The sequence below is a fragment of the Calliphora vicina genome, chromosome 4 (genome assembly GCF_958450345.1).
Source record: "Calliphora vicina chromosome 4, idCalVici1.1, whole genome shotgun sequence".
Lineage (NCBI taxonomy): Eukaryota > Metazoa > Arthropoda > Insecta > Diptera > Calliphoridae > Calliphora > Calliphora vicina.
In genome coordinates, this window is record NC_088783.1 from 22,785,308 (window position 1) to 22,813,142 (window position 27,835).

The 27,835-nt window shown below is 31.5% G+C and overlaps 1 protein-coding gene across 2 annotated transcripts in view; it reads left to right on the forward strand.

Moving 5' to 3' along the window:
* centrocortin (cerebellar degeneration-related protein 2-like) overlaps window positions 1–27,835 on the forward strand; it is a 113,167-nt gene that overhangs the window by 68,940 nt on the left and 16,392 nt on the right. The gene's annotated exons all lie outside the window — the stretch shown is intronic.

A 27,835-nucleotide genomic window follows, 5' to 3' on the forward strand; every position in this document is an offset into this window, starting at 1 on the left:
AACCTTTCCAAATGTCAGTTTCTCTGGCCATTTTCATGTGAAAAGTGCTATAGAATAAATACAAATAAATATTTTTCTCATAGTTATGTTTAAAATAAATATAAAATATTTAACCCATAAATAACCTAATTAATGGCTAATATTTATCCAAGTCTTTTTTTAAATATGGTTGTTAAAACCTGACATATTGCATATAAAAATCGTGCTAAAATTATGACATTTTTTTTTAAAGTAAATGTCGGTCGTATATGTATGTTTTTTATTAAACAAAATATTAATATTAAAATTTGCATTTTATTATAAAATTTATTAGTATAATAAAAATATACTTAAAATGTTGACAAATCTTTGAAAACTGCAAAATAGAAGCAGAAAAAAAACAAGCAACAAAATAAAAACATTTAACTTGACCTAATCTAGAGGTGCGGTCAAATATTTAGTCTGACTGTTGATAATGATATTCAAATTTAAATTGCCAAAAAACAACAACAATTTTAGCAAAAAAAAAATCTAAATATTGTATCAAAAAAATAAAACCTGTCTTAAGCAAATGTTTAAAAAATAAAAAAAAACGAAATATATAAATGATTTGCATGTTCAAATAACCACGCCATTAATTTAATATATTTTTCTGACGTCCTACATGTGTGTGGTAGGTATGTTAAAGTTATCATTTAATTTGGTACAGATTTTTGTTCAAATAGTACTTTTCCACCCTCAGAGTGATAAAATTTTATGTTATTTTCATTTTAATACTGTTATAAACAGAGCCTATTCAATACTGCTTTATATGAAAAATACTGTTATACACATAATTCTCTATAGAAAAAAACTGTTATTCTAAAACTTGTCTGTAGAAAATACTGTTATACACACAACAGCAAAAACTGTAATATTTCAAATTCTGTATAGAAAAAAACTGTATACTTAAAATTTCCTATGGAAAATACTGTTGTACACAAAATTTTCTTTTGATAAAACTTTTATACACACAATTTTCTACAGAAACAAATACTATACACACAATTTTCTTTAGAAAACACTGTTATACACAAGACAAAACTGTTACATAAAACACATAAAATTTTGTAACAAAAAACTGTTATACACACAATTTTCTACAGAAAGACTGTTATACTTAAAATTTTCTTTTAAGAAAACTGTTATACACGCAATTTTCTACAGAAAGACTGTTATACTTAAAATTTTCTTTTAGTAAAACTGTTATACACAAAATTTTCTACAGAAGAACTGTTATACTTAAAATTTTCTATAGAAAAACTGTTATACACAAAATTTTCTGCATAAAAAACTGTTATACTTAAAATTTTATAAAGAAATACTTTTATACATAAAATTTTCTGTAGAAAAAACTGTTATACATACAATTTTCTACAGAAAAGACTGTTATACTTAAAATTTTCTTTTAATAAAACTGTTATACATACAATTTTCTACAGAACAACTGTTATACTTAAAATTTTATTTTGATAAACTTGTTATACACAAAAGTTTCTGCATAAAAAACTGTTATACTTAAAATTTTCTATAGAAAAAACTGTTTACTTAAAAATTTATTTTGATAAAACTGTTATACACACAATTTTCTACAGAAAACTGTTATACTTAAAATTTTCTATAGAAAAAACTGTAATATGTACTTAGAATTTTCTTTTAATAAAACTGTTTTACACACAATTTCCTACAGAAAAAACTGTTATACTTAAAATGTTCTACAGAAAAAAACTGTTCTACACAAAATTTTCTTTTGAAAAAAACCGTTAAACACAAAATTTTCAATAGAAAAAAACTGTAATACTTGAAATTGTCTATAGAAAAAACCATGGAAAAACTTCTTATACACAAAATTTTCATTAGAAAATATTGTTAGACACAAAATTTTATTTAGAAAAAAACTGTTATACACAAACTTGTTTGTAGAAAATACACACAGATGTAACTGTTATTCCTTCAATTTTCTATAGCAAAAACTGTTATACACACAATTTTCTATAGAAAATACAAAATTATCAATAGAGAGAACTGTTATACACAAAATTTTCCTACAGTCACCAAAGACAGAACTTCTGTATTTATAAATGACGAGAATGACAACCACTACTGAAAAAAACCCTTGAAACTTTTTTTCAAAATGATTTGAATAGGAGAAAACACTAATATGTTACTGTGAAAGTAATTAGAGCTTATTACAACATTTTACGGGCAAAAATAATAGTTTTTCGGCGAAAACCAAGCTTCCAATTAGCATGTAGTATGAAATGAATTTGACTCTGATTTTTTTCTATTATCAAATTGTTTATTGAAACCGAATATATATTTTCTTTTTATTTGTATAGTTTGTGTATACATATATTTACAGAATGTACACAGAAAAAACAGATTCGTGATAGCAACCGAATTTGTTGCCAATCGAATGATTCGGTTGCACACATAGCATTTTTCAGTTCCAAAAACAGAAAGTCAGTTGATAAAGAAGAATTTCAGTTGAGGCAACCAAACTTTAGTTACCCGTTCCAAAATATTGTAGCCACAGCTGTAAAATTCGGTCCCTAAAATAGAATCATTCGGTTGCTATCACGAATCTGTTTTCTCTGTGTATGTATATTGTTTTACTAGAAGAGAAAAATCTGTCACGTACGTTATTAAATATTATTTATTATAAAATCATCCAAAGGTTGTTTTTACAAAAGTTGTTTAACTCCTCTCACGATTCGCAAATTTTCGCATATTTCTACATGTAACATAAAATTACTTCCGTTTTATGTCTTCTTCTCTCGATATTTTGGACAATAGTGTTTCGAAAGAATTTATTATTTTTTAATATATAGTACCCTGTGACCAAATTATTTTTCAGATACTCTTATTTTTGCAAAATCTATTCCACTCTATAGGCGTTCAAATGTCACGTACGATGACATGGAATTGCCCATATGTATATCACTAATCATGCTTTCCATAGCTTTAGAAGTTATTAAAAATATTGATAACTGATTAAATTGTATCGCTCGTGCTTGTATCCTCTTTACTGAGAAATTTCTAATTGTGAATAATCAGTTAGTCTTGTAGGGTACCTTCTGCTTCGACCTAATCATTAATATCAAACATGTTGCAAGATAAATTATGCAGAAAAGTGGATATGATTACTTTATCATAATATCATCATTATAATTCCACTTTCCTGTCTTAAAGCATTTGTAATGCATGCGAATATTTTTTTAATAAATATTTCATTTTCATATTTTTTTGTGGTTAAAAAAATAAGGTACAAAAAAACAAATCTCAAAATGATTTTTTAAGTTGAATTTTAAGTGAATCATGCATGTCAAAGCAAAAACAAATACGTACATAAAAGCAACCTTTTTTTTAAGTTACATACCAGCAAGTGAGTGAGTGAATGAATGAGTGATATCATACAATCCAATACCGCTGCTGCATGCAATTACAACTTGATCATGCGAAGGCTCCAAAAAAACGTTGCAGAAATTATGTTTTTTTTTCATCTTTTCATCTTGTAGTTATTTTTTAGACTTAAAAGGAGAAAAATGTTGTTATGGAGAATTTCACTTTTTTCCAGCGATTTTTTTTTCTTTGTTTCTGTTTTTGAAGTGTACCAATTAAAATATTTGTTACTCTGATGAAAAATTATTCTTTTATTATATGGAAAAAAAATATATGTATATAGAAAAAAGAATTATGATGAATTGGAAATTGAAAAAAAAAACTTGAAATTTATTTCCTGCTGTGTTGATATTCATATTTAAATAAGTATTTCTTATAAATGCAAATTCCACTTATGTAGATTTATATGTATAAATGTACAAATTTGTAGAGGAAGTAGTTCTTAACCCCATTATGCTCTAAAGTATTTCATGGCGCGCCTTGAAATTAAAAAAAATGTGTCATTTCAAATGTGGCAAAATCAAAATATTGGCTGTATGACTTAAAAAAGTAGGATTTACATTAGATGACCTATCTTTTTAACTTGGTTTTAGTTTTTAATACCGTATATGTCATTTTAAAGGCTAAATATCTGTCATTTATTCTCACTTAGTTATTGAACATTAGAGTCTAAACAGCTTTTTTTGCATCGAAAATGTTGAATTTTGTACCAACGAAGCGTCATATGCGAGAAGTTTTGCTTTACTTTTTTTAATTTGAAAAAAGTACCGCTAAAGCATATCGATTGCTTAGCGAGGCTTATGGTGAATGTGTTCCATCGGTTTAAACGTGCGAAAGATGTTTTGTTCGTTTCAGAAGTGGTGATTTTGACACGGAAGACAAAGATCGCCCAGGCCAGCCAAAAAAGTCTGAAGACCAAGAATTTGAGGCATTACGCCATGAAGATTGTTGTAAAACTCAACAAGAGCTTGCAAAATCATTGGGAACTACTCAATCAGCAATTGCGAAATGGATTCATCCAAAAGCAGGAAAATTGTTTACCAACGAATAGAAGCCGAGAGATCTTGAAAAACGATTTTACATGTCTGAAATGCTGCTTGAACGCAAAAACAGAAAATAATTTTTGCACCGAATCATTACGTGCTATGAAAAATGGATCCATCACGATAACCCGAAGCGCACTAGATCGTATTGAAGCCCGGCCAAGCAACCGAATCGACCCCAAAGTCAAATATCCTTGGCACTAAGGTAATTCTCTGTAATTGGTGGGAGCAAACGTGTCCTATCTATTATGTGCTGCTGTAGTCTGACCAGATCATCACAGGCAAACTTTACCGAACGCAACTGATTCGTGTGAAGCGAGTATTGGCCGAATAATGCCCAGAATATGCGGCCATCATGACAACGCTAGGCCACATGTTGCAATACCTGTTAAAAACTATTTAGAAAGAAGTGGTTTGGAAGTTTTGCCTCACCCGGGTTATAGTCTAGACCTTGTCCCGTCCGAATACTATTTGTTTCGAACGATGGAGAACGCTCTCTCTGACAAGTATAAAACACTAATATGCAATATTTTTCCTGCAAAGAAGTTGTATTGAAAGCTAAAACAAAACCCCTGATTTAGATCATTTTTACATTTAGCAGTTTTGCATAATGGATATTAAGTAACTCTTAAAATACTTTGCATCCTATAACATTTAAAGCCCTTTAACGTACCTGACAACGAAAAGCACCTTTGTGGTGAGCATGTAACAGGTCACTTAACAATGCATGATAACTTTGTTAAAACCTCCACGTAGACTTACAAAATCTAAAGCTGTTTGCAGCATTTAGTTGAAAAAAAACCCTGCTTCTTCAGAGCTCAAAAGAATCTCTAAAAGATAAAAGAAAACTTTTTGCGGTTAATTTTAGTAAATAGTTAACCTAAATTTCTCAATTGAAAACACGTAGCCAACAACCCAACACGTTAATTTATAATTTCCCACACAAAGCAGCAAAAACAACCAAATAAAAAAAATAAAATATAAAAAAACAAAAAACAAAACATAATGCTGGGCCAGAGAATAACTAACCTCTGAAGACCTCACTTAAAATTGAGCGAATAAATGTATAAATGCACTGAAACTGCAGCAACACCCATAAAAGCAAATTAAATGGACGAGGGCTTTGTGTGTTAAAAACCTAAATTAACAATAAACCAAAAAGCGAATAAGCCAGAAAACAAATAACAAATACTTTAAGGCCAATGGCATAAAATCGAAAAATGACTGTAACTGTCTGTGCACTTAAAGAAAGCTTAAAGCAACATGACACGCACTCTTATGTTTTTGTTCATTAATGTCAACAGACAAATAAATTAAATAAAATAAAATACAATACTCGTACAAATGTGGCAAATGTTGAACAACCCACGTGTACAAATGCCATAATACTTACTTGCCATCAAACTCTGCCACAAACTGCATGCGGAACAAACATAAAACTGCACCATCATCCATCCAACAGCATTGAACTGATTTAATGATTTTTTTTTTTATTTTTATAAAGAAAATTTAGTGAAAAAACAACAAACTCTTAAAGCTGCAATTTGCTTGTGCAGATTTAATAAAAACGAAAAATTATTAAGTCAATAGAAATGATAGAAATTCCTGTTAACAGTCAAAAAGGAATTGAGTTCACAAAAGCTGAAACAACAAATGTTGATATTGCTTCAACTAGAAATAAAAAAGTGCCACCATTTGTGTGAGAGACATTTTATGTGTTTGCCAGGTTTTATACCCTACAGCACCATGGTGGGGAGAGTATTGTGCGTTTAAGCTGAGGTTTGTAACACCCAAAGATACAAGTCTAACTATAACGATCGACTCAGAATCACCTTCTGAGTCCGACTGGTTGTCCATGTAAACCTTGTGACCAAAAAACAGGTCGGAATTTTCGATAAAATTTGGCACATATGTATATTATTTTCGGCCTAAGGACGAAGCCTATTGAAACTGGTAAAAATCATGGTTCATTATTTCACCTAGCCCCCATACAAATGTCATCCCGAAATAGGACTTATCGGTCTAAAATGATTCATTCATAAAGATATCCACACAAATGTTTTCACAAATAAGTTGACAAGGGTGGGTCAAAAAGTCCGCAACTTTTTGAATTTCCCTACTCTTAACTGAAAGGGCAACACTGCTGCTGTCAACAGGCATCTTTCCCACGACAGCCGGTTCTACGCACCGGAATGAACCGAGTTCCCTCGGCCAAGGGCTGTCAACTCAGCAATCACTGCTGCTACAACAACAACAGGCATCTGCCAGTTAACTCCTGTCAAAATTTGAATAACCTGCATCATTTAGTTTGGAGGCTGGAGGAGAAATTGGAAAAACGAGAATTTAGTCTGCTCATTGCATTATTTTTTGCGGAAAAAACCGTCATGCAAATAAAGCTAAAGCTTTATAAAGGCTATGGGAACTCTGCACCATCAATTTCAATGGTAAAAAAGTGGACTCCCAGTTGAGGTCTCTATACCCGAAACAATTGAAAAAAAACACGATATGGTGATGGTCGATCGGAGACTTTTTTAATTTCCCGGCTCTTAACTTAAAGGACAATACTGACAGGCGTTTGTCAGTTAACTCTTGTAAAAATTTGAACAACCTGCGACATTTAGTTTGTGTTTGACAACCATTGATAGCAGACTACCTCGTGACTGGAGGAGAATTTAGAAAAAAGTGAATTTCGTCTGATCATTGCTTTATTTTTTGCGGAAAAAACCAATATTCAAATAAAGATTCAGCTTGATAAAGATTATGGGAACACTGCACCATCAATTTAAATGGTAAAAAAGTGGAAGGTTTAACTCTTGTAAAAATTTGAACAACCTGCGACATTTAGTTTGTGTTTGACAGCCATTGATAGCAGACTACGTCATGACTGGAGGAGAAGGATGAAAGTGAATTTCGTCTGCTCATCATTCAAATAAAGGTTAAGCTTGATAAAGACTATGGGAACTCTGTACCATCAATTTCAATGGTAAAAAAAGTGTTATACGGAATTTCTTTGCGGCCATACAAGCACGAAAGATACCGAACGTTGTGGAAGCCCAGTTGAGGTCTCTATACCCAAAACAATTGAAAAAAATCACGATATGGATGCTCAATCTGAGACTGAAAGAACGAGAGATTGTGGAGGCCATAGGCAGCTCACATGTCTCAGTGGTTTCAATTTTGAATGATCACTTGGGTATGAGAAAGCTTTCCGGAAGATGGCTGACGCGTTAATTATGGACCGATCGCAATGAACAGTTGATTTAGTATCCAAAAACAATTCAATATGAAGTTTCATATATAAACAAATTACGCTACCTAATTTGATGGTGATCAGTCCATAATTGTTCCGAAAATCAATCACGAAAATAAATTATTGAAATTTTAAAAGAATAACGTTTTTGCTCTTTTACTCAGTGTAGGGTATTATATGGTCGACTATACTTTCTTACTTGTATTTTTTTTTATGTCAGTGCTCTGCTCTGCGGTGTTAGTGACCAATCATTTTATTTTATGTTTACTTTTTTTTAGATTTCTAGAGCAAATTTGTTAAGTTGGTTAATTTTTTAAAAAAAATTTTCCCCAACTTTATGTGAATTCAATAAGCGCCAGCAGTGTTTAAATCTGTTTTTATTTAAGAAGTGAAGAAACGAAAGAAAAAAACTTGATTAAAAACATAAAAATATGTTTAAACGATTGTCGAAGTATGAGCGACCAGGGCAGCAGTGTTTAACATTCAGGCAACAAACTGCATATTTATATATTGGCAAGACGTGGAAAAATGCACAAGGAAAACAAGCAGAAAATAACACCACCTGAAAGACCTTATTACTTACATACTTACAATGATTGTTATTTGTAATAATCATTTTGAAAGTGGAGTTTTATTAGACAAAAACAAGAGCTGCACAAAAATGCATATTAAAAAATATTTCTTTTTTGTTTCGTTTCTTTGTTTTGTGGGTTAGCTCGTCGGTTATAGGTTGCAAACAAGGAAGTCACAAAGTGCATTTTGTCTTAACTAAACCCAAACAAATACACAAAATAGTCATTCCAATACTGAATACTACAAGTATGTAAGTACTTGTATTTTGGTTACTTAAAGTTTTGTTAATTTGCCATGCATTTTTGTTTTATTAAGGGTTTCGAGGTATGGGTTAAAGTCTCTAGGCGCCTTGTTAAGGGAAAACTAAATATGAAACAAGAAAAAAAAACTGACTTTGAAAATTTATGACTTTCAATAGTCACATTTCAACAAAAGACAATTTTTATTTAAAGCTATTACAGTTGTTTTAAAGGTTTATATTTTATTGTTGCCAAGTTTTTTTTTGTAAATCATTTAAAAACATTGTAATATAATGTTAGATTTTTTTGAGCGTCATTTGGATGTGGGATAAATGGGATAAAACATACAAATTTATTGAAATTGCTGTTATAATATTTGAAACATTTAAAAGCTCAGTGCAATTGTTGCCAAATTTTTAAATAGGAAAACACTGATAGGCTATTTTACAGCATGATGTAAAGTTTGTGTATTTTTAATTTAATGAGTGGAAAGAAAGAAATTAAGGTTTCCTGTGATGGTCTGACAAGATTTCAGCAGCTTATAAAATATAGAAGTGGCGGCATGGTGATGCTAAAATGCTTGCTTATAAAACCAAGCACCCCAGGTTAGATCCCTGGCAGAGGACGACAAATGTTTATCATGGTTTTCGAGTTTTTAAAAAATTAATCCCCCTCTAAACAATCCATCCAAGAAGCCCTCTGACCACCTCTCCCCTGGAAAAGAGGATAACATCATAGCAAGGGTCAGATTCCTACCACCCTGGGAAAAAGGTAGGAATCAAAGATTGACACGGTTCCCCGCCATTACACTAAATACACAGAGGGCGTTGTTTCTAGGCAACGATAGATGACAGATAACAGCCCCATTATTCTAGACCAGCTACAGCAGACCAATCATCTACTTAGCTAGAACAACAACCGTTTAACGGAATCTGATACAAAATTACAATAGACTAGATCCAATGGCAACATCGAACATGAAGACACACGATACTCCACTACAATCTCAAATAGAAAATACGCGAAAAACAGCTGCAACAAATCGTATAAGATGGAGATGCTTTGTGGAAGCCAAATGCTCCCAAGAGGGGTTGAGCAGAGCATTGACGTCAAGGATATTTGGTGTCAAATCGGCTGGTTGGCTTCCGATAAGATCTGTTACGCTCCGGGTTATTTTAATGGATCCATTTCTCAGTGCAATTAAGGATTCGGTACAAAAATGATTTTCTTTTATAATGGTGAAGCATACATGCAAAATCGTCTTTCAAGGTCTCTCGTCTTCAATTCGTATGATACCTAATTTCGAAATTGCTGCTTGAGTAGCTCCCAATGATTTTGCAAGCTCTTGTTGAGTTTGGTAACAATCATCATTGAGTAATGCCTCCATTTCTTGGTCTTCAACATTTTTTTGGCTAGTCTGGGCGATATTTGTCTTCCGTGTCAAAATCACCACTTCTGAACCGAACAAACCATCTCTCACAACCATAAGCTTTGGTGAGCAATCTGTGTACTTTAGCGGCACTTTTTTTTCAAATTAAAGAAGTAAAGCAAAACTTCCCGCATATGACGCTTTGGTGTTACAGAATTCTTCATTTTCAATGCAAACGAAAAACTTTGCTGTTTACACTATAAAATTCAATAACTAAGTGATAATAAATTACAGATAAGTTATTAAATACAAAAATAGCGTTCAAAAGATAGGACATCTTTTGTAATCCCGCATTTTTTAATCCTATAACCAATATTATCAAATGATTTTGTTTTTCTTATGTCTTAATTTGTTTCTATAATATCAAAACCAATATCCATCAGTTTTATTTAGCTTTGGCTAACTTATTAAATGTTAAGATTTTATAGATCGACTCGGAATCGGTTCTGTTTCGGCCTGAAAACCCGATTTATTTTCTTATTAAAAATTCTGATAAAACATGTTTACACATGCCTTTGTCAACCTTAATTTAATTTTGAAAACTTGTTTACCATATTATATTTAAGTACTTTCACAATTTTTGATTAACTTCATATATATTTTTTTTAATTTCAGGTAAGTTACATAATGAAGAACGTCTGATTACGTTAAATTAATTAAAAATTATTAAACTGAACAAGAAAGGTAAATATGTATATTTCTAATGTATTTTTCGAGTAATGTAATTTCTCGAAAAACAAACGACTTTTGAAAATCTCGGAATCTAAACAGTTTCAACGAATAACATTTTCTTCAAAAGTAGTTATCACGACATATTTTGTTATGAGTTGGATGTTTGTTATAAAAACTTTCAACAAAATCAATATAAATCCATGACCTGCTCTTAATAGAAGTATTTATTGGTAAATAATATACTTTTAAAAAGTTTTTTTAAAAGCCGAGTTTTCAAACTTTCGACTTTTTAGCTTTAGCTATTTGTGGAAGGTTTCTATGTAAAAACAAGCAAGAAAGTATAGTCGGTCAAGCTTGATTCACCATGGCACAGTGGTCGGTGCTGTATGGAGTCGCCGGCCAAAAATATTTCCAGTGTAGGTATCAACTTGTAATTTCGCTCACGGCTTTATAAATATGTCAGAACTATTTAATGATAAAATGGGAGTGGTTGATGGCTCATACCCTCCCCCTACCATACCTTAGCATCCAAATTCACCCCAACGCGCAGTGCGAGGTTATGACATTCTAGTTAATCAAAATTCCATAACTCGGTAATAAATAATAGTAACTGGACAACTGCCACACCCACTCCCCATATAAGTGAAAATATAAACTTTTTAAAATTGATAAAAAATTAAAAATCAATAAGAATTCTTACTAAAAAAATTGCAAACTAAATCTGGGCGTGGTCCGCTCGCTCATGTGCGTTTAATAAAATCGACTCCTTTTAGGCAAGCCGATCAGAATATGTATTTTGAACTTTTGTTTTATACGATTGCATTTTTTCCAAAATTTTGAAATTTTTTTGCAATTATAATTTAAGCGTGTTTCTAAATGACTTTCTTTAAATGTGTAGCCCTCATTTTTAATATAGTTTTTCACGACATCCTTCACTTTTCGAGCTTTTTCAGCATTCTAAGCACCAAATAGCAAAAACAATTTATAATAAGGACCAAATTCATAAAGTAAAAATATTAAAAGTCCGTGAAAAAGAAAAAAAAAACACAATTCTTTACATGCATAACAACAAAGCAACGCGAACATAATCTAACAAAACACCTCGCAAAAATTCAAAGGCCGCATTGGTGTATGGGAGATAAATCAAAGAGATGCAAAAGGATGCAGCTGAAATTTCCAATTTTAGAATCTTGAAATATTAACTAATAAACCAGAAAAAATCCCATTGGAGACTTCGGGGGGAAACACAACTAAAAATCTAGTTGAAATTGAAATATATGGACGAACAAACACTAAAAATGACACTGGCCAAATATTAATTTTATAAAAAATACACAAGAAGCTAAACACATTGTAATTATATTAAAATTAAGTTAATACCTTCCAATTCAATATTCATTTTGATTTTTTTCAAAAAAAACATTTTTTTATATGGTTTTAATTAATTTAAAGTTGCGCTTAATTTTCCACTTTTTCACTCTGCAAAAACCAACTGTCAACATGCTCTCACTTTTGAAGCTATTCTTGAAGAATATAGTTGGAATAAAACAAAAACAACTATAAATATTAAAACCTTGTTTTTATAAGAAATAGTGATGACACATTTGGTGACAAACTTTTCACATTGTTTTTTTATTTTTGGCCTATGGGATCGACCAGTGTGCATGGGTGACAACTTTCTCATTCCGTTTGTAATTTCCACTTTTTCATTTGCGATCGTTATAGATAGAGAAGTCGATATAGCCATGACCGTTTGTCCGCCTGTATGTTGAAATCATTTTTCCGTATCCCACAAAAAACTTACATACATGATTCATTCATCAATATATCCGCTATTTAAAATCGAGAAAATCGGCCCACAATGGCTGAGATATAAGGAAACAACCAGGACAACATTGATTTTTCACCTACATACATATATTTGATATATATCTGGAATACCAGGGCCGGGTAACTAATCAAAATTTTCATAATTAATGTTTAAATATAATTTTTTCATATAAATTAATTAAATTTTATCTTTGATTAAGCCTAAACTATGTTTAAAATTTAATAAGTTACCCTGCCTATGTCATTAATATAGACAATGTGGATATCTAAGATAAATATTTCAAAGACCGTTGTAAAGTCGAATCTGCAAGGGGTTAAAATCGGTAAAAATATTTTTTAGTCCGATTTTTTTTCAATCTAAAAAAAATTTTGCCATAAATTTTTTTTCAACCAAAAAAAAATTTTGTCATAAAATTTCCAATAATAAATTTTAAAAAAAATTTTGACATAAAATATTTTTCACTAAAAAATTAAAAAAAAAATTTTAGTTTACCTTAAAATATTTGAAATTTTTATTTTAAAGTATAATTTGGTGAAGGGTATATAAGATTCGGCACAGCCGAATATAGCTCTCTTATTTTTTTTTTTTTTTAATTTTCACAACTTTTTTGATATAACGTAATCGATTGTTCGATAATTTAAGAAACAACTTATAGAACCCATTACTTAAGACCTCGAGGGTATTACTAACTACATAAGGTCATAAAAATAAAACAATAAATTTTAAAATAGTTGTCAATGATTCTATGAAATGTAATGGATTGATGTTCTTTTTAAATAATTCCATGTCGCAAATTTTATTTTTTCCGCTTCTTTGGCGGATTTTTTTTTGTTAGCTTGATAAGGTCTACTATTTTCCTTGATCTCTTTTCTATTAAGATTATTTCTATGTAATTTGCGCTTTTTAAAACAGCTTTTTCTATGCTTCACACCAAATTCCTTCTCTATGCAAAAACTTTCAATTAAATTTAATTTAAATAATACCTTTTGTTTGTCGCCACCATAAATCTACATATTTTAATAGAAACTCTAACTATCTAATCAAACAAGAAAATTAATGTAACCATCCAACCAACATTTATGGTACAAGAATACAACTAAACAACATGTTGCATGTACGGCAACAAGCCCTCATTTACTTTCCAACCTGCTAAAAAGAATTTTTCCACATTTTTCTAGGCTGTGTTCATTTGTCTATTATCATTATTATTATTTTGCCAGGTAATAATGAAGAGGAAAGTTTTCTAGCTTTTTAAAAAAAACTGGCAATGGCAAATAGTTTCAATGGTTGTTAACAAAAAATAAAAAAAAAACTGTAGGTGTGTGTTGCATTTTAATGGTTAATCTGCCAAGAAGTAGAAAAAAACATTCAGTCAGTTTCCTTAACACATACGAAAGCAAACTCAAGTGTTGAAAAATTTGCCAAAACTAAACATGCGTAGCGAGAAAGTTGCCTCCTCAGGCAACTTGATTCAACACATCAGCTCCATCACCACCAGCAGAGTGCATGTCTCTTAGGGAAAAACACCTGTGTTTAGACCACTACTTCTCTATAGACTTTGACTCTCCTCTCACCTTCCTGCTGCTTATCGTTAGAGCTGTCAAGCTAAGGCAAATTTGGCTAAAACATGTAATATGTTTTGTCAACTGGTTCCCCAGCCAAGACAGGCTTAAAGCAAGAAGAATTTTTATGTTGTTTTTTTGTTTTTGTAGATTTTATTTTTTTTCTTTAATAAATAAAAGATCTTTTTATGCACTAAGTCGGAAGAGAAAGTTAATTAAAATAATTTATTAAATACTATTACAAAAAAAAGTCTTTTTTTTCACACAGCAAAATATCTTCTTAACATAATTTTTTAGTTTTCTTAAATAAATAATAAAAATCTAATTTAGATAATTACACTTCAACACTAGGGTTTAGTTAATATTTAATCACCATATAAACCAGGATGATTTCTTTTTCGTTTGCTGCTGTTTCAATCTCTTTTCTTGGCTAATTTTGTACATGCGTTTGAGGAAATTTTCCACAGTGGGTTGTTCTTTGAGTGTTTTGACTTTGGTTTTGCGTTGAACTTTTCGGGTGCCCTTGCGTATTTGACGCATTATACGTCTGATATAACGATTCCAGGTTTTCTTGCTAATCATGCGAGGATTATTACTAGCATCGCCATTCATTGAACGTTCGGCGGGTAGAATTTGAAGACGTGTATAGGGCAGGGTATCGTGTAGACCGTTGTCGTTGTCCTCTTCGATGGGGGTGAAAGCTATAACATAGTAACCATGACTTTTTAAAGCTTTGCCCATGCGTGATGTACGTGGCTCTGCTTCGGTTTCAGAAGCCGGCTTTAGAGATTCACTGTCTTCGCTTATTTCATCATCATTGGGAAATGAAATGGATTTGATAATTTCGGTAATTTCATCATCCGTCAAAGCTTCGGCTGCTCTTTTCAGGTTTTCATCTTTGAAAGATTTTCCCTCACGCTTGTCCTGAGTATTGTTCATTTGGGGTACTTTTTCTATAATGCCATTTAGATTTTGCAGCATTACTTTGTCCTCATCATTTAATGACATTTCCATGACATTTAAAACATTTGGTGTGTCCTTAGAAGCATCTGTAGTTTCGTTTTCGTTTTGCATACTCGGTTTTTCTGAAATTTCCATTTCAGCTGGTTTAACAGTAACTTCAGGTTCACTAGGTTTTTCTGTAATTTCTGCTTTAATTTCCATTTCTGCTGGTTTAACAGTAACTTCGGAATCACTAGCTTTTTCTGAGCTTTCAGTTTTATTTTCCAATTCTATAAGTTCACTTGTTTCTTTGACACTATCACTTTCTTTTATATCTTTCATATCACTTGAATTTTCAATCTGTCCACTTAAATCTTCTCCCTGGACCTTTAAAGCCTGCGTTAGGCAAAAAACCATGGCAAAAATTAAAAATTTCTTAAATATCATTTTGATAAGTTCGCGTTGTAAAATTGACTAAACTCCAGCCATGAAATCTCAATGGTTTTATATAGTGTGTAACAAACAACAATCCCAAGAAATCAAAAAAAAATCAAAAATTCAAATAATATTTATTCAAAAATGTTAAGTAATAATTTGCCAGTATTGTTTTTTTACTACATAACGCAAAAAAAAAACTCATTTTATTTGTAAGACATCCACTATTAATTAATACGCTTTAGGTGGGGATGATAGAAAGCTTTTCGATCATTTGTATTTATTAATGTTTGAGCTTTTTTTTGCTTTGACCATTCGACCTACTCAATTGCCAAATGTAACATAACAGAAATCCCATGGATTTCACTTTCTTTTGCCAAAAACAATAATGATTATTCAATTGATTTGTGGCAATGAGTCATTTATCTATCCATCAAATCTAAGCTAAAGATGTTGTTAGGCTTGAGTTAGTGTAAGAGGGGTTAAAGATATGTCCAGAAATTCCACTTTAATCAACTTGATTTTAAGGTCCGTATCTAATTAATGTTAAACATTTAATTAATGCAAATTTTAACTGTTTGATTTATATTGTTGTTTTTTGTTTTTTTGGTAATAGCAATTTAACCGAGTTCACACGCTTTCTGCTATAAAAGCTTTATTATTGGTAGTGTCTCATTAGTAAATAAGCACAAGCTCAATTATTAGGGCAAATTATTTATTTTATAACTTTTTTATCTAAATAAATGCCTGTTTTTTGTTGGTTTTTGTTATTGTTTTGTATTAACACAATTTCATAGTTTTTATTTGTTTTTTTGTTCCCATTTACTACAAAATCGTATCTTTTATTTTGTTAACATGCCTCCGGCGTTTTGAATTCGGAATTGAAATGAAAATTTGTAATTTTTATGATAAAACACAAATTATTGTTTGATATTTAACTATATCAGGTTTGGCAATTACTTAGCTGAGTGCCCAAACGTTCCCAAATCTATTTGGCATTTGATCCTCATGCACATAAACTTAATAATTGAACAACTTAACCCTTTATCTGGCAACATGTTATTTTAAGTGCAAAAAGTTATTTTTCTATTACTAATACTAAAATAAAAACACATATTTATTCAGAAATTTTAAAAAAATATTTTTTTCTTGTTAATTTAAAAAAAACTGGTGTGTTACAGAAATGTTACATTGCCTGAAAAGTTGCAAATATTTTATGATAGATGGAATGCACGGAAGCAGTTATTATTTTTGTTATAGCACAATGCAACACCACATTTTTCGCATAAAGTTTGTGACACGCCTTGGCAATTTGGCATTTTGCACCGTATTCTCTTTTCCGCCCAGACTGGCCAATGACCAACCTGGTCTAGACGTACAGCTTGTGGTGGAGCATGTTGAGCCGGTCCTTTGGACTTTTTTGCTTGTAAATCAGGTTCAATTGATCTCGTTCTTTTTATTTTAGATTTGGTATCGAGCTTCAAAAGAGTTTCAGCAATCTGCAGACGAAATTCTGCAGAAGATAACAACTTGTGTGTTTTATTGGCTGCACTGTTCTTTTTGTACAATAGCCATGAGTTCGCCATTACTAAATCTAAAAAGTGGTAAAATAATCGAACTTGCCACCTTTTACTGCGAAGCTGAATTTTGTATCTTCCCATAATAGCGTCAATGAGATCTACACCTCCCATGTGCGCATTATATTGGCCAACAATGGAAGGACGTTCTATTTCAATATACTTTTTTTGAGCTTTGTCGTATCTCTTTACTGGACGTTTTGGGATTTCACCAATGAAAGTAGAAGCCAGATTTACAATTTTGTTGTCCTTCCATGAGACTGTTGCAATTTCAATTCCTTCAACGCTACAAACAAACTCTACAGAAGATCCTCTATTGTTCTTAATCATTTCCTTTTCAGGTGGAAGTTTACAATTTTGAATACGGTTTCTTCTTATCGTTACTACGCTAAAAATTCCTTCTTTAGCTAAATAGGCGAGGAGAGGCAAAGAAGTAAAATAATTGTCGAAATATAGTTGAAAATTTTGTTTTCTGGGAATGATTCGCGCCAGTCTCATGACTACATTTGAAGATGCGCCTAGGTCAGGTTCGTTGCTCTCAATAACATTTTCCTTTCCAGTTTCTGGCTCAATTTTATAAGCGAATCCCGAAGACCCACATAGTACATATATTTTATAACCCCATTTATGGGGTTTGTTAGGTATGTAACGCTTTAGATGGTTTCTGGCTTTGGTAGAACACATCTGTTCATCGACACAAAGATGTGGTTCAAGAGGAACTTTACGAAAATTTTTATTTAATTCGTCTATGACTGGCCGGACTTTAAACATTCTATCATAATTTTTGTCGGTTGCAGCCAGATTTTTGGTGTTATCATTGAAGTGAATTACCCGTCTAATTTTTTCAAATTTTTTTAAAGGCATCACTTCTCGTATTTTTGTGGTCCCAATGCTGTTGCTCCAGTGACTGGATGCATTAGGAAGCTGTACCAACGACATCATGTACACAATGCCAATAAATTGTTGAATATCTATTTGTGCTACGCGAAATGTATCACTGATGTCCTTTTGCGTGATATACAAATTTGTTTCATCAGCAATGTATTGCAACATTTCTTTTGAAAGGAAGTAAAAAAAATATTGTATTGGAGTGCTAAGGCTTTTTATTTCTTCGGGCAATGTTGTATTCCCTTTGAATATCAGTTGTTGCTCATTTAGAACAAGGTTTTTCTTTTTCCAAAGAATGTTCTCATAACGCTTCTTTTGGCATTGCCTACTTTCTGCTGCTTCATTTCCTACACATTCTATTATATCGTTAATATCTGGAGCAACATCTTCGATAATGGCGTCTTGTGCATCTACAGTATATTCAGGATCATGAGCAACATCTTCAAAAATGGAGTCTTCTACATCTACCGAATATTCAGGATCAGCCACACTATCATCGTCAAAGTCAAGTCCATCCTCACTTTCCTCAAGAATTTCTAAAATTTTCGCATTCGTCAGCGACATATTTACATGTAGGCTACGAAAAAAAAACACATTACTGTGCAATGTGACATAAATGTAACAAACTGAAATTAACCAAATACAATTAGAATATGGTTTGCTTTCAGTTGTATTTTATGAAAATCACTTTATTACATACTTACGGACTTATTATAAACCAAGAAAATAATATGTATAACACAAATCTGATTTTCACACTGAAAACTTAAACACTTGTTATGGTTTGAAATTTTTTTCAGCAATAACCTTTTGGCACAGAAAAACATGTGATAATAATATTGTCCCGTTACATTTTATTTCTTTGTTATTGAGTACAGTTTGTACTAATTATGTTACAAAACCTAAAATAATTATATTGATAAAACACAGCAATATATAGGCAATTTTTGGGTATGTGACATTTCTGTTACATGGCCAGATAAATTTTGCTAAATGAGATTAACCTAAATGCACTGCACAGTGGGGTAGTTTGTGGAATAATTGACCACTCAATTTAATTAAAAATTAAAATAAAAGTTTCTTATGTTTCTTAATATTATTTAGAATTGCCAAAATTTCAATCATAAGGTTTCTGCAAAATACTGTTTTTTTAAGGTTTCAAAATTTTGAAATAAATGGGATTTATAATAGCTGGCATATCTTTTGAACGTGGTTTTTGTTTTTAATCACTGATTGACTAAAACGATAGTATGCTGGACTATTAATCTGAGGGTTGCGGGTTCGATTCCCGCCAGAGACTTTTTGTTTAAAAACAAGTAAGAGAGCTATATTCGACTGTGCCGAATCTTATATACTCTTCACCAAATTATACTTCAAAATAAAAAATTTAAATATTTTTAGGTGAACAAATTTTTTTTCAGTTTTTTGTAATTTTTTGGAAAAAAAATTTCGGATTGTTTCTTTTAAATTTTTTAAATTTAAAATATTTTTTTTAATTTTTTGGTGAAAAAAAATTTGCGTTAAAAAATATTTTTCCGATTTTGACCCATTGTAGGTCCAACTTACTATGGTCTTATATACGTCGTTGCAAAGGTCTTTGAAATATCTATCATTAGATATCCATATTGTCTATTAATGACTCAGTAATCCAGATATAGGTAGAAAATCGAGGTTGTCCTGGTTTTTTCCTCATATCTCAGCCATTTATGGACCGATTTTGCTAATTTTAAATAGCAAACTTCTCGAAAGCATGTCTGACAGAATTATTAAAGATTTGGATCCCGAAGATATCAGGGGTCTTCAGAAAACAGACAGACAGACGGACATGGCTTAATCGACTCCGCTATCTATAAGGATCCAGAATATATACATATACTTTATAGGGTCGGAAATGAAAAATGTTGAAATTACAAACGGAATGACAAACTTATATATACCCTTCTCACGAATGTCAAGGGTATAAAAATATGTCATGTTGAAGGGTACATATCCGTCATTTATTTGAAAATTTTACTGAAAATTAAAGTGGAAACAACAAAGGTTTTTTTTGCGAAATTGTAGAATTTTATACTAACAAAGCGTCATGTGCGGGAAGTTTTGGTTTACTTCTTTAATTTGAAAAAAGTGCCGCTGAAGCACACTGATTGCTCACCAATGGTGAATGTGTCCCATCGGTTTCAACGTGCGAGAGATGGTTTGTGAGGTTCAGGCAAAGATCGCCCAGGCCATCCAAAAAAGTTTGAATATCAAAAATTGGAGGCATTACTCCATGAAGATTATTGTCAAACTCAACAAGAGCTTGCAAAATCATTGGGAGCTACTCTAACAACTACTTCGAATCGAAAGCAGCAGGATTCATCCAAAAGCAGGGAAATTGGGATACCATACGAATTGAAGCCGAGACACCATGAAATATCTACAATTTTGCATGTCTGAAATTATGCTTAAAAGCTATAAAAGTAATTTTTGCACCGAATCATTACTTGTGATCAAAAATGGATCCATTACGATAAATCGAAGCGTAAGAGATCGTATGTGAATCCCGACCAACCAGCCGAATTGACACAAAAACCAAATGTCCCTGGCCAAATGGAACTGATTTCTTTGTAGCGAATATTTGCCAAAAAAAAAACACCAGAATTTATGGCCAGACATGAAACCGTAATATTCCATCATGACAACATTCGGTCACATGTTACAATACCTCTTAAAAAGTATTTAGAATGAAGTGGATGGGAAGTTTTTCTTCACCCGCCTTATAGTCCAGACCTTGCCCCGTCCGAATACCATTTGTTGCGATCAGTGCAGAACGCTCTCTCTGGGATATGCTTCACTTTGGAACAGATTATCCGAAATTGTTTTGATTCGTGCTTGGCATCAAACGATGACCAATTGCTTTTACTCGGAATCCATATGTTGCCAGACAGATTGAAAAGGTTATAGCTAATAATGGCCAATACTTTGAATAAATTTATATTGTACAAATGTTTCAAAATAAAAGCTAAAAATTTAAAAAAAATCGCATTTTTAAGTCATACACCCAATACATCCTAGGTAATCTAGCTTGAAGTTAATCGTCACTTAAGTAATCTAGAGTGTAGTCACTTTAAACGTTTATTTTATACTGTATTTTAGAAAATAGTTATATTACCCAACAGAAGTAGTCTATTGGAGAGTTGTCGGCTATTGGATTGTTTATGAAATGCCTTTTGTAAAAATAACTGGGTATGTAGTTGATCCTGGTAGATAGTAAGGTTACTGACTTTATGTAATAGGTATGTGAATCCAATATATTTTACCTCCTATCAGATGGTCTCATTGTAATCCAAAAGGGTCAATGTAGCTAGTTATGTTACTAGTACACAGAGAAAACAGATTCGTACTAGCAACCGAATTTGTTGCCTATCGAATGATTCAGTTGCACACATAGAATTTTTCGGTTCTATCAATAGAAAGTCAGTTGATAAAGAAGAATTTCGGTTGAAGCAACCAAACTATTGTTATCACCTCTAAAACTTCGTAGCCATAACTGCAAAATTCGCTCACTAAGGTAGAATCATTCGATTGGCAATAAATTCGGTTGCCATCACGGATCTGTTTCCTCTGTGTAGTGACCCCACATGATAGGTAATATGACTAGTTCGGGATAGTCTACTACTTCTTTCTTAGAAAACAACTCTGTAATTGCGTTATGATTGCTTAGGTATTACAGCGCCTCTAGTGTTAAGTAGACACATGAATTAAATAAAGCTATTTGAAATCCTTTTTTATTTCGCAAGTGGGCGCTCCGATAAATGTTAATTTTAAATGAAATTTTAATGAAACTCGGGCTGTTTTCGCAATCTTAATCCTGAAACGAACTAAATACTTCAGCTATAAGATATTTTTGGTGTGATAGAATCCTACGAACCACTATAGCTCTCTTTTGCTAGTTGTGACCCCAAATGATAGGTAATATGACTAGTTTGGGTTACTCTTTTTTTTTTTTTTTTTTTTTTTTTTTTTAAAAAAGAGAAGTAACACTCAGGCAATTAATATGCCTATATATATTTGTGTTACTTTCTTTTGAAAGGGGATAGAGTGTAGAAGAAAAGGTGGTGAAAGGAGGAGAAAAGCTTTTAATATACAACTCTGCAATTGCGCGTTATATTTGTTATTAGTGCAGGTTACAGCGCCTCTGGTGGTGAGATGACGCATTTTAGTCAAGCCAACAACCTTTATTTAATTATTTTACTTCGGTGGCGTTTTAGTGTTATACCACCGAAGGAGGGCGCTGTGATAAATATTAGTTATTAGTAAACTAATAATTATTATAAACTGATGTTGTTTGTTGATTGGTAGCGGCTGGGAATCTAACCCAGGTCACAAATACCATATCATGCTTAATGGTCAAACGCGCTAACCAATTAAGCCACATCACCAGCACTCTTCTAGAACAGCTGGGAACATTCATTCAGAACGTCTATAACTGATATTCTTTCATAGAAAACAACTCTCTAATTGCGATATCTTTGCTTAGGTATAGCAGCGCTTCTGGTGTTAAGTAGAAACATTAATTAAACCTATTTGAAATCTTTTTTTATTACGCTAGATAGCGCTCAGATAAATACAAGTTTTAAATGTTAATTAATTTCATGAAACTCAGTAAGTTTTCTCAAGCTTCGTTCTGAAATGAACTAACTACTACATAAGGCATTTTTTGGCCGATCTATTTGGTGTGAGAGGATCCAATGAGCCATTATAGCTCTCGTTTACAAGTTTCAAACATATTAAAGACTAGCTTAAAAGCTCTGTATTTATAGTTCTTTATTTTGTGATCTCTGTTAAACAGATCCATTTTTGTATAGGAAAATCAGCTCAAACATCAATTTGTATTAATTACCGTTAAATATTAATTAAAATCAAAATAACTAATCTAAGTATTTATCACATCATAAATTACTAAGCACCTAATTATACATACGAGTAGTTAATTTTTCTATTATGCATGTGTTTATTTTTCCATACTCAATTATCAAACAAATAACAAGAAATCTGCTAAAATGGAAACAAAACAAAAAACTTGTGTAATAATTGTTTTTTTTTTGTAGTTCATAAAACTATGTAAATGTCTGTTTGGAAAAAAATATAATTGTTACATTCGCATGAAAATCAAATGCAATAAAGAATGAATGCGTAGGCTGAACAAAGCATTTTTAGTTGAATTTTTAACCGGCTACAGCTACAGTAAAGGCTAAAACAAAGCTTATTTTTATATTACTACTTTAATTGTTTAGTTTTTTTTTCATATTTTTGCTCATCACTGTAAAACTGCATATAATTGGGTTGTTTAGAAACAAACAAAAAAGAAACAGAAAAATTTAATTAAGAAAAAAATGATCTATTCATAATAGACAAGCAGCCAGCCAACCAACATTTATGTGTAGAGATTTTATTTATAACAGATGTTTTTATGGTAAATTGAGTTTATTTGGTAGTTGCTTCTAATTGTTGGCTGTGAATGTGTGTTTTGTCTGCCCATTGTTTGTTGTTTGCTGCTACTCTTTCTGGTTTCCAGCTATAGTTGGCCAACATTTGAAGACCAGCCAGCTCTACAAGTTTGTCTAGATTTATAAAGTTGCTAATGCGTGGGTTGTTACTTTAAGCCACTTTTTCAATTTGCTTTTTTTATTTTTTTATTATTTCGTTAATTGTTTATGTAATAAAATCAACAATAGAACAAACATTACATACACAGGCTTTGATTACACGGGAAAATATGCAAATTGTAATTGCTACTTTGTTGTCTTTAGTTTTTTTTTTGTTATTTTTTCTTAACAATCTTTAGGTTTGTTAAACAAATTGTCTCATTGTAATACCAAAATTTTACAACTCATTATATCTTGTGGTAGCAGTAATTTTTATGAAATTTATTGTTTTGTGGAAAAAAATGTTTCCCTCATAAATAATAAATGTGATATGTACATTGAATCTACAAATCTACTACAAATCAGCTAATTAGATTTCGAAACATTAATTAAAATATGTTTGAAAATGTAGCATTTTCATAACATACAGATTAGTTATACATTACATTATGCTTCAGAATAGAAAAAAAAAACATTGAATATACTCACCAAGTTGTGTAGGTGTAAGATTGCTAGAGTACATTATGTAAAATCACACGATCTAGGGGATCAATTTTGTTACCGAAACGAGAGAGTGCATGACCAGGAAATGTCAAATGCAGTAATTGAATTTTAAACAAATGCTAAATCTTAAAAATATAAGTTATACGTTTAAAAAAAACTATTTTTTATAAATTGTATGAAAAATCATATTTTTCATAAAAAAAAATTATAAAATCAAACATCCTTCTTAAATAAAATTTTATTAGAAAATTTGCTAGTATTTTGCAAAAGTAACCATTATCATATGACATCCTTATCATTTCATTTCTTTATTTATTTATATGAAAACGAAGTACAAAAATAAGGACAATCATTTCGAGATATCATTCTTCAAAATACCTTAATCTTACTAATTATCCTTTTTCTTAGAGTTTCGTGTTCGATTTTAACAGAAACCGGCTCAAAACCGAAAATTATTTTTTCTTCGAAAATATCGAATTTTGTGCCAACGAAGCTTCATATGCAGGAAGTTTTGCTTTACTTAATTAATCTAAAAAAAAGTACCACTGAAGCACACCCATTGCTCACCGTAGCTTTTGGTGGATGTGTTGCGTTGGTTTCAACGTACGAGATATATTTTTTGCGGTTCACAAGTGGTAAACGGAAGACAAAGATCGCTAAAGCCAACCAAAAAAGTTTGAAGACCAAGAATGGAGGCATTACTCCATGAAAATTGTTGCAAAATCATTGGGAGTTACTCAAGTAGGAATTTCAAAACGTATGCGAGCAGCACTGTATTTGGTGGGACCTATCTATTATGAGCTGCTGAAATCTGGCAAGACCATCACAGGGAACGTGTACTGAACGCAACTGATTCGTTTGAAGCTAGCATTACTTGAAAAATGGCCAGAACATGCGGTTGGGAAGTTTTGCTTCACCCGCTTTATAGTCCAAGCCGTGCCCTCTCAGACTACTAATTGATCGATGCATTACGCTCTCTGAGATACGCTTCACTTTGGAACTGAGTATCCGATATTGGCCTCAAAAGATGAGGAATCCATATGTTGCCAGAAAGATAGCAAGAATGGTCAATAATTTGAATAAATTTCCATTGTACATTTAAATCTCGTCTTTTTAAGTCATACACCCAATAGTTAGCAGCAAAAGCTCGGGAAATTTGTTGATCGTGAAACGCTAGGGTGCACTTCAGATATTTGAATAAATTAAATGGCAAATTGATTAATTTGGGCAGCAATATTTGGCCGAATATCGAAACCAACTATCAAAGATTATGAAATTTTAAACATAATAGATTTAGGCTGAGTGTGAAGCCAATTATTCTGTTTGATGTGTGATCAATTACACCCACGGTCCATTTTTTCTGCGCTTTGAGTAGTCGCATAGAATATGGTCACAGGTTTCAGCATGAAGTTAACAAAACCTACAGTGTTCATTCTCAACATTATCTAAAATAAATTGGTGATACCTAACACCACAGTGTCCGGTGAATAAACCAGTTAGTATTCTCAATTCACCCTTTCCGAGCGATATCAACAATTGAGATCTAGGTTTAGGCAGATTAATGAACCATTTGGACTGTCTAAGTCTTGGTAAATTACCTCAAAATCGGCCAAATTCTGATTCAACACAAGAACGAATTCGTTCCATAGCGTATCCACGTGGGAAAAACAATAGGGTGGCTCTTATTGCTTTTCTCGGTCATCTAAATATCAAATACTGAAAATGAAAATCGGATAATGTATAAGTCGATTGTTCGAAAAATTTACTTTTTGTTGGAAAAAATCGAAAAGTCAAAATTGATTTTTTGATTGGAAAAAAATCAAACGACTCGATTGTCGTTAAAAGTAGATAAAGGTAGATTTTTACATTAAACTAGGATAAAAAGTCGACTTTTCATAAATTTGCAAAATTCGACTATTAAAAAATCGAAAATAGAATTTTTTTTATACCCTTCATAATGAGTGGGGGCTGCGGAAAGTTGATTTCAACATACAGACGGTCAGATGGAATGACAAACTAATATATATCATCATCAATATATCGGGAATTCTCCAGGCTCGATTGCTATTTAAAATCTATAGCCTAAGTTTTAAGAAAAACCCGAGACAATCTCGATTTTTGGCCTATTTTTTATCTATATCTGGATTACTAAGTGATTAATATTGATAATATGGATATCTAATGATATATATTTCAAACTCCATTGCAACGATATATATAAGGCTACAATGGACCTACAATGGGTCAACATATTTTTTAATCCGATTTTTTTTAACAACACAATTTTTTCACTAAATTAAAAAAAAAAATTTCGAAAAAAAAATTGGAAACAAAATTTAATTTTGAACAAAACAATATTTAAAATTTGTATTATAAAGTAAAATTTAAAAAAAAAAAAATTTAATTTTCGAAAAAAAAAATTTATTTTGAACAAAACAATTGGTCAATTCACAAGGTCTCTTATCATGTCATATTGTCATAATATCCTAATATTTCGCAATGGTTTTTATTGATTTTTTAGCAAAAAATGTCCTAAAATAATACTACTATGTATGCTATGTTTTTTGTGTTATCGTAACCAATAAGCAGAGACCTGCGCCGAATGCTTAAGAGTCGGTTAAGCCGAGCTGCCGAGTCGTGATATATTAGGACATTATGACAATATGGTTGATAAAATACCTTGTGAATTGACCAAATATTTTAAAGTTGTATTTTAAAGTATAATTCTGTGAAAAGTAAATAAGATTCGGCCGAATATAGCAGCTCTCTTACATGTTTTTTTTTTCTTCAAATTTTGAACCCAAATCCTCAACTTGACTGGCCACCTACAATTTGGTTTGCTTTAACATAGTAACTGCTCTTTAAAATTATCATTAATTTTATAAAATCACATCTTTAAAAAAATATGAGTAGATGTGTGAATTGTAAACATCCCAGCCATAATATTAAAGAAAACACACACATATTTTTTATATAAACGGCAAATTTCCTGACTTTCCAAAACAATAAAACACTTTCAAATTATATTTTATGACAATATGCGTTCGTTGTTAGTTGGTATCTTCACAACAACAACAACAAATAACAAGCAACAAACAGCAACAATAATAGAGTATTGTTTGCAACACGTTACATTACATTACAAAGCATTAAAGAAAAAATCCTTTTCCTTTCATTTCATTTCATTACCATAAGACAAAGTGTTATCATTTTTATGCGTTTCCTTGAATTATTTTCATTTTACAACAAGGCAGAGCACTTTTCACAAAAAAAAACACCATCGTATGCCATCACCAAGATGGTATTCATACTCGTATGAATATTTTCTATTTATAATTTGCAAAGTTTTGTTTGTTAAAGACTTTCACTTTCTTCCAAAAAAAAAAACAGAAAAAAAGAAAAACAAATTTTTGAAAATAACGCAATCTCTTATAAAATAATAATAATGAACAGAAAAAAAGCCCCCCGAAAAAATTACACACTCTCGCTTACGCGCATTACATGTGCAATATTTTATAACTTTTATTTAGCAAACATTTGTGTAGCATCATCCATAAATAATAATAGAAATACATACCCAAATTCATGTAAATCTTACTTTTAATGTCATCATCTAGCTACATTTTTACTAAAACAACACATCTTGTATATTTGGGTATCATTGGATATCATGTAACATGTTGCATTTGTGCACTGCTTTCCCAGAAATTTATACATGCAACTTCTGCTTCATACAAAATTACGCACAAATTTTAAACAAATACTGGTGCAGGCTCCCGGGATGGCAGCAGTTTTTTGTGGCCAAAACAATTGATTCAATTGATTGGCGTACAATTAATCTTG